The sequence below is a fragment of the Cupressus sempervirens genome, chromosome 10 (genome assembly GCF_028749045.1).
Source record: "Cupressus sempervirens isolate cs-2001-9-10 chromosome 10, ASM2874904v1, whole genome shotgun sequence".
Taxonomy (NCBI): Eukaryota; Viridiplantae; Streptophyta; class Pinopsida; order Cupressales; family Cupressaceae; genus Cupressus; species Cupressus sempervirens.
The window spans coordinates 958469492-958475775 of NC_143127.1; positions in this window are offsets into that span (position 1 = coordinate 958469492).

A 6284-nucleotide genomic window follows, 5' to 3' on the forward strand; every position below is an offset into this window, starting at 1 on the left:
TTTTCCTCATCAAATGTTCAAATTCCTAATTAATCAGAATGAGAAGATACCCTCAAAGGCCTTTGCATAGACTTCAATGGAAATTTCATAGATTTAACCTCCTTTAAAACCTTAAACAAATTGGAAATAATTTTGACACTTTAATTATAATTAGAATCCTCATAGAACAATCAAAGAATCAATTTTATTAAAATGTATTAATCCTAATAAATGCCCTAAAATGAATTAAAAGCTCCAAATCCAAAACTAGCATTGTAATCAAACACCAAAAACTCATATGATGTAAATTGGGAAAGAAATAAAAAGAATATGTAATAATTCTAGAGTGTGCATGAGAGGACTTCTGTTCTAATGTGAGTTTGGAGTTTTCTTAATATGCAGAGATCCATGAAATCATTCTTAAGTCAACATCAATTAAAGTTGAAATTCAAAGAAGCAAGAGGTCTCCAAAAAAATGTGGATATTCTCCAGAATGTCAAATCTCCTCGAGAAACCCAAAACTTCTCAATAGTGTACTCAAAGATGTAAAAGAATGAATTTTTTTTCAACAGAGATTAGTTCGGATGTTTACAAGCTCAACATAAATGATGCAACAAATGAAATGTTTCATGGATAAAAGTACAAAATAGATGAAGATGTCAAGAAGGGAATGCCTTTTTGAAAACTGTAACTAGGGTATGTGTCTTTTATTTCTGTATTCTTCCATAGGATGAAGGTCCCGTACTTTAGTAATTTTGTTCATTATTGTTATGATCAGAATTATTCTTGTCTAATATTGTTTGGGTCTTACCTATTTTCTTGGTTGAGTCAAGCTTTCTTATGTGATTTATTTTTTTGGGGTAAATTTATGTAAGACTATGGATTGGCTTAACTTAACATGGTGCAAGCTAAGACTCCACTACATTCATAAAATTTAAGAATGGGTGGCAAATGCCCTGCATAATTGTTATGCTACATGGCCCTTGGAGCTGCTAGTAACAAACAAATCCTTTCCAACAAGGAAAAAACATGAAAAATATATTTCTTAAAGTAACTATAACTATTTTTACTGATTAATATGATTAGTATGGAGAGCATGACTCTACCAAAATGCTAAAAAAATTCATTTTCTTCAATAAATGCTATTTATTTAAGATTCTCCATTTTTGAGATAACTATATGACCTTGATCATCTGATTAAGATAGACATTTGATTTGATATAATGAATAAATATGATAGTTTTACTCATCCTTGCCATAGCCAGGGATATACTTGGACTCATCTTTTGCATCAATTAGTCTGGAAGTTTGTGAATGAACAAATCACAGTCTAAATTTTTTCTTTTTCAAATATAATTGACTTGTAGCATTCTAATTGACGAGTTTTGATTTTGTGGAACTTTAGAAAAATCTAGTCAATTTGATGTCATCTAGCACAAAATTAAACTATTTCTAAATGTTAAAATTTATATGCACACTATCATACATATTACACAAAATCTACCTAGCAGCCAACACATCAAATCATTAATATTGTTAAAAAGTTTTCTGTTATTTTTTATATAACACTGATAGACCTGCCCAGTAGCATACAAAGTATGGAGACATGAAGGACACTCAAATAGCAAGTAGACAACTCCAATTGGCAATCCCACCCCATCTAGGAAAATAGAAAGCAGAAGCAATCACATACTATACATGACAATACTTTTTCCTTCTCTTTTCATATATGTGCTTAGTTCTAGAAGGAAAATTTATGAGTGCTTAAGCTTTAAATAGGTCTGTGAAATTAGGTCAATGTCCAGCTCCTTTTCATTAGACTTCTTTTAGGTGCAATATGATATGTGTTTTCCTCTTATGAGTTTTCCTCTAATTATATTGGGAGGTGCTTGTACTAACACAATCCAAGATCCAACAATGTAGATCACACTCAATTTTTTTTTTTTTTTTTAAAGTTTATATTTGTTATGTTTATGTTAGTGTCCACTTTCACAGTTATGAAGTAATACTCTATTTCCTAAATTTTGTATCCATAGGCCACAAACTAATGGGTAATCATTTCTTATCTTTGTATTATTATAGTTTAAAGTAGCAAGAAAATTGATAATGTTGGGTGGATCAAAAATTGAAGTCTAAAAGCAGTTCAATGATATTAGAGTTGATCTTATTTTTGGTATAATATTTGGAAGTAGTTTTATAGAGGGAAATCATATATTTGAAATGCAAACCAAACAAAAGATTCTTGCAGTTGAATCACTTTGTAGTGTTTATATTCAGGTGACAAATTAATTTTTTTTGATAGTAGAATTTTCGATCTTAAAATGTACAACTCATATATATGACCTTTTTGTATTTACAGTTTGTTAGGGCAAAAATTACTTTTATTATTTGTTTGTTCAGTTTTTCCTTTTTTTTCCTTGGTGAATAAGGGGTTGAATTAGAGATAGTTTTGATTAAACTAGAAAATTCAAAAATGGAGTGTGCATGTCAACTTACAATTCAAAGAAACTAGATATGTGAACAACAGTTTTGACAATATATTTACTACCAAATACTGCTTTATACTCATATCTCTAAATTTTGAGGTTATTTTGGCCACCAATTCATTTAAATTAACAATCTTAGTGTCATCATCATGTAAACACCCTTCCTTTTGGACGCGACTATCTTCCCTACAAACTGTACAGTTGACTAATTTTCAAAAAATAAAAAATATCATAAATTTTCTAAAAATTTCAGGATTTGATCTTGATGATCTGCATAGTTTGCTGCAGAAAACAACAAAGAAAAAGAAGAAGTTTGAATTTGTTTTGTCTTTAGTGCATTTTGTCTGAGATTAGTTTATCCCTTTCCAAATTAACATACGACTATCATACACAACATGAACACAAGCTTATCTAAACTGAATTCCACATAGTTCATATACATCAATATAAATTTAATAATTTATAATAATGTAAAGTAGTCTGAAGTATAAACCATAAATCTTGATGAAGTGTTAAAAAGGATAAACTACAAGAAAAATAATGGTGATGTATGAAATCACATCTAATTTCTAAATTGAGATTCAAATTCTACACTACAATGGTTTTTGTTGTTAGGTATCTATTTTATTTAGTCCGGCTTTCACAATGATCTATAATAGATATATCTCGGTGGGATGTTGTACTAGTTTGGTAGGATAGTCATTGTAGATCTAAATAGGAGAATTTGGAGGTTGACTTATGTCATGTATAGATAAACAAGAGTTCAGTGGAGCTAGAGTCCTGCCTTAAGAATTTCTAGATGGAATAAAAGACAACCTAATATGGTTTGGTGTAAAGGTTTGTGGAAAAGGAGAAAAACTTAAGATGATCTAATTTGAAGTAAAGATACATTTTTCTTATTTATGAGAATTTATTTTCAATATGGAGATACAAGTTGTAAGATCAAGGGAATTAGATATAGTATTAATGCCTTAAGTAGATTGTACTCTAGCTTGATCAAATGATGACAAATAGAAAAACGTATTTTTAAGAAACAACTACAATAAACTAATCAAATTATCATGGGGGATTTGGAAAAAGTTTTAGCTGTCACATAGAAGTCAATTTAACCATTTGAAAATTTGCAATGGAGTAACTCAAATCATAGAGAAATCTACAAAATAATTCAAAAATGTTATGATTTTTGTATCCATACCTAGGCAATCAATCTCTACATAGCTCAATCTTTTATGGACCAAACTATGCAATTAAATTGAGTTAGACCAAAATAATGTGTATTTGCTACAATGTTGGATCATTGAGATATCCTTATTGCAATAAAAAAAAATTAAATTAAAATAAATAAAATTCATATATTACTAAAATTATAAAAAGAAATACTTCAAAATATTATTCTTAAGAAAAGATTCCATTCTTTGTATATTTGTTAGTATTTTCCATAGACTTAATACTATTGCAAACATTTTTTGTTATATGGTGATTAAATTCTTTTTTTTGGGCCAATAACAATAAATTATTCTTCTGAGGTGTTGTCCCTTTGCTGTATCGATCCATAGATTGAGGTGTGGAATTTTAATTTTTTTCCTCTATTGATTTATCAATATCGTAGATGACAAATAGTCTGTAAGTTCTTATTTCTAGATATGACAGAATTGGGTGGGTTGGCCCATTATGCCAAGTGGCCAACCTGGGCCCAAACTATGTATCTCTTGAATTTCTATTTTGCCCTAAAATATGTGGCTACATTTTCCAGCTTTTTTATCTTTTCTTAAATCAATCCTATCAATTTGTCTGAATTCTATTCTTCAAACAAGTACTTATCTATTTAGTTGCATTATATAAAAATCTCAACCATAGAAGAAAAAGAAGAAACAACAATGTAGATTTGAATAAGTTGAAATTTGAATCGTTATAAAAGAGAAAATATAGATCCATTTTTATTTTTGATTGTTCTAGCTACATATATTCTATAACATAATCTAAGATCAAAAGGAAATAAGTTTACCTCTAATTTCCAAATTTGTAGTGTTTTTCAGCAACAAAAATCTATCTTTAAAAAATAAGAAAATATATAATTTCTTATTCCAAATAATTATTAAAAATTATGATCCTAAAATTCATCTATTTCTACACATTTCATTAGTTTACTTCATTTCAAAATTCTAAATAATAATACCAATTTTATGTCATTGAATGTGAACAACTACACTTTTGTTAGCCTTTTCCTTTGTAAAAGGGTGACACAACTTTGTGCTTTTACCCTATTGGCAAACCCAAGTGGAATGAACTCCACCAAACTTTACCAAAAAAAATTAGTTGATCACCATTGACACACAAAGAATAATTGAATTCCATAATTTAACTCCATTGTGAAATGAAACAAAACTTAAGAATGCATGTTAAATGTAGAAGCTCCATGCATGTAGCCGCTCGACAGGCATGCATGCAACCGCCTAATATTTCACCCAATCTATTGTAATGTTTCCATATGCCACAACTCATGTTTTATGAATTTTTTAAATGAGAAATAAAAAAGACTACGACTAAAATTAATCATGACCAATCATAAAATAGAAATAAAAGCACATAATTGCATTTTAATAGATACATTTGAGAAAACCATTAATTAAAACTTTGTGCACTATCCTCAAAGCGTAAATTAATTAGATATGAGATAGGTAAAAACTATAGTCTCTGCTTATTAAATAGGCAGGATGTTCTATGGTGAAACTATTTCAATTAAACATTTTGTGGAATTCAAATAGACATTTATTTACAATGCATTAGATGACAAGTGTTCTAACTAAAAATCCGGTTAAGGTAACCAACGAACAAAGTAGTTATAGGTTAAAATTTTAAAAACAAAATCCAATTAGAATGGAGGCTTGAGGAGGAATAATCCCTTCCTGTTATTTAGGTAAAATCAACCTAAATGAATGAAAACTTATTTGTTTGATAGTTATCAGAGATCAATTTGTGTAGGATATAAAATAAAATAATTGAGAAATGTCTATTTTTGAACGTATGGAATGTTCATACTAGTTTTGTTGAAATATTTAATGTATAGGTGGTTGTCGCTAGAGCCAAACGCCCAGCTACCACCCTAATAACCTGCACAATGGTTAGAAATATTGAATGCAGTTAGGTGAGTTTGAATTCAAAATGAGAGGAATTTTTTTTGCCAAGAGACAAAAAAGGAATGAATCTAATTCATTCGATTAGTTGAAGAGTTGAAGAGAAAGCAGAGCAGAGAAGTGTAGGAGCAGAGCAAAGAAGTACAAGAACACAGAGCATAGAAGTCAATTAGAAGATCAAGTTAGAGTTCAGAAGATAGAAGGAAGTTAGTTTCATGTCTATAGTTGCATGTGTTTCCTCTTGTTATTCTATAAGTTCGTTGTTTTGATTTGTCCTATGAAGCAACAATTGCTCCAGGCATTATTGTATGCAACCATTAGTGCTATAAGTTTAAATTTTAAAGTTTTACCAATTTGAAGTTTTTAGGGTTTGTTTGGTTGAAGTCGAATGCTCCTAGATTTGTAATAGTTTTTGTTGAATATAAGCAAGCAAGCAAGTAGGCATACTCGAATATCTATTGTGTTCTTTCTATTTAACATTACATATTTACACTTTAGATTTCATACTTGCAAGTTTTGATGTTATCCTCTCTAAGTTTTAATGATAGTTTGTTATACTACTCACTCGGTCTAGTCTTTGATTGGGTTCTATCTCTACTATTATTGCTGAGCTCACTCAGCATCCCTTACTGCTGAGCAAACTCGACAAACACTCTGCCAAGTTGCCTAAGTGTTGAGTCACTCA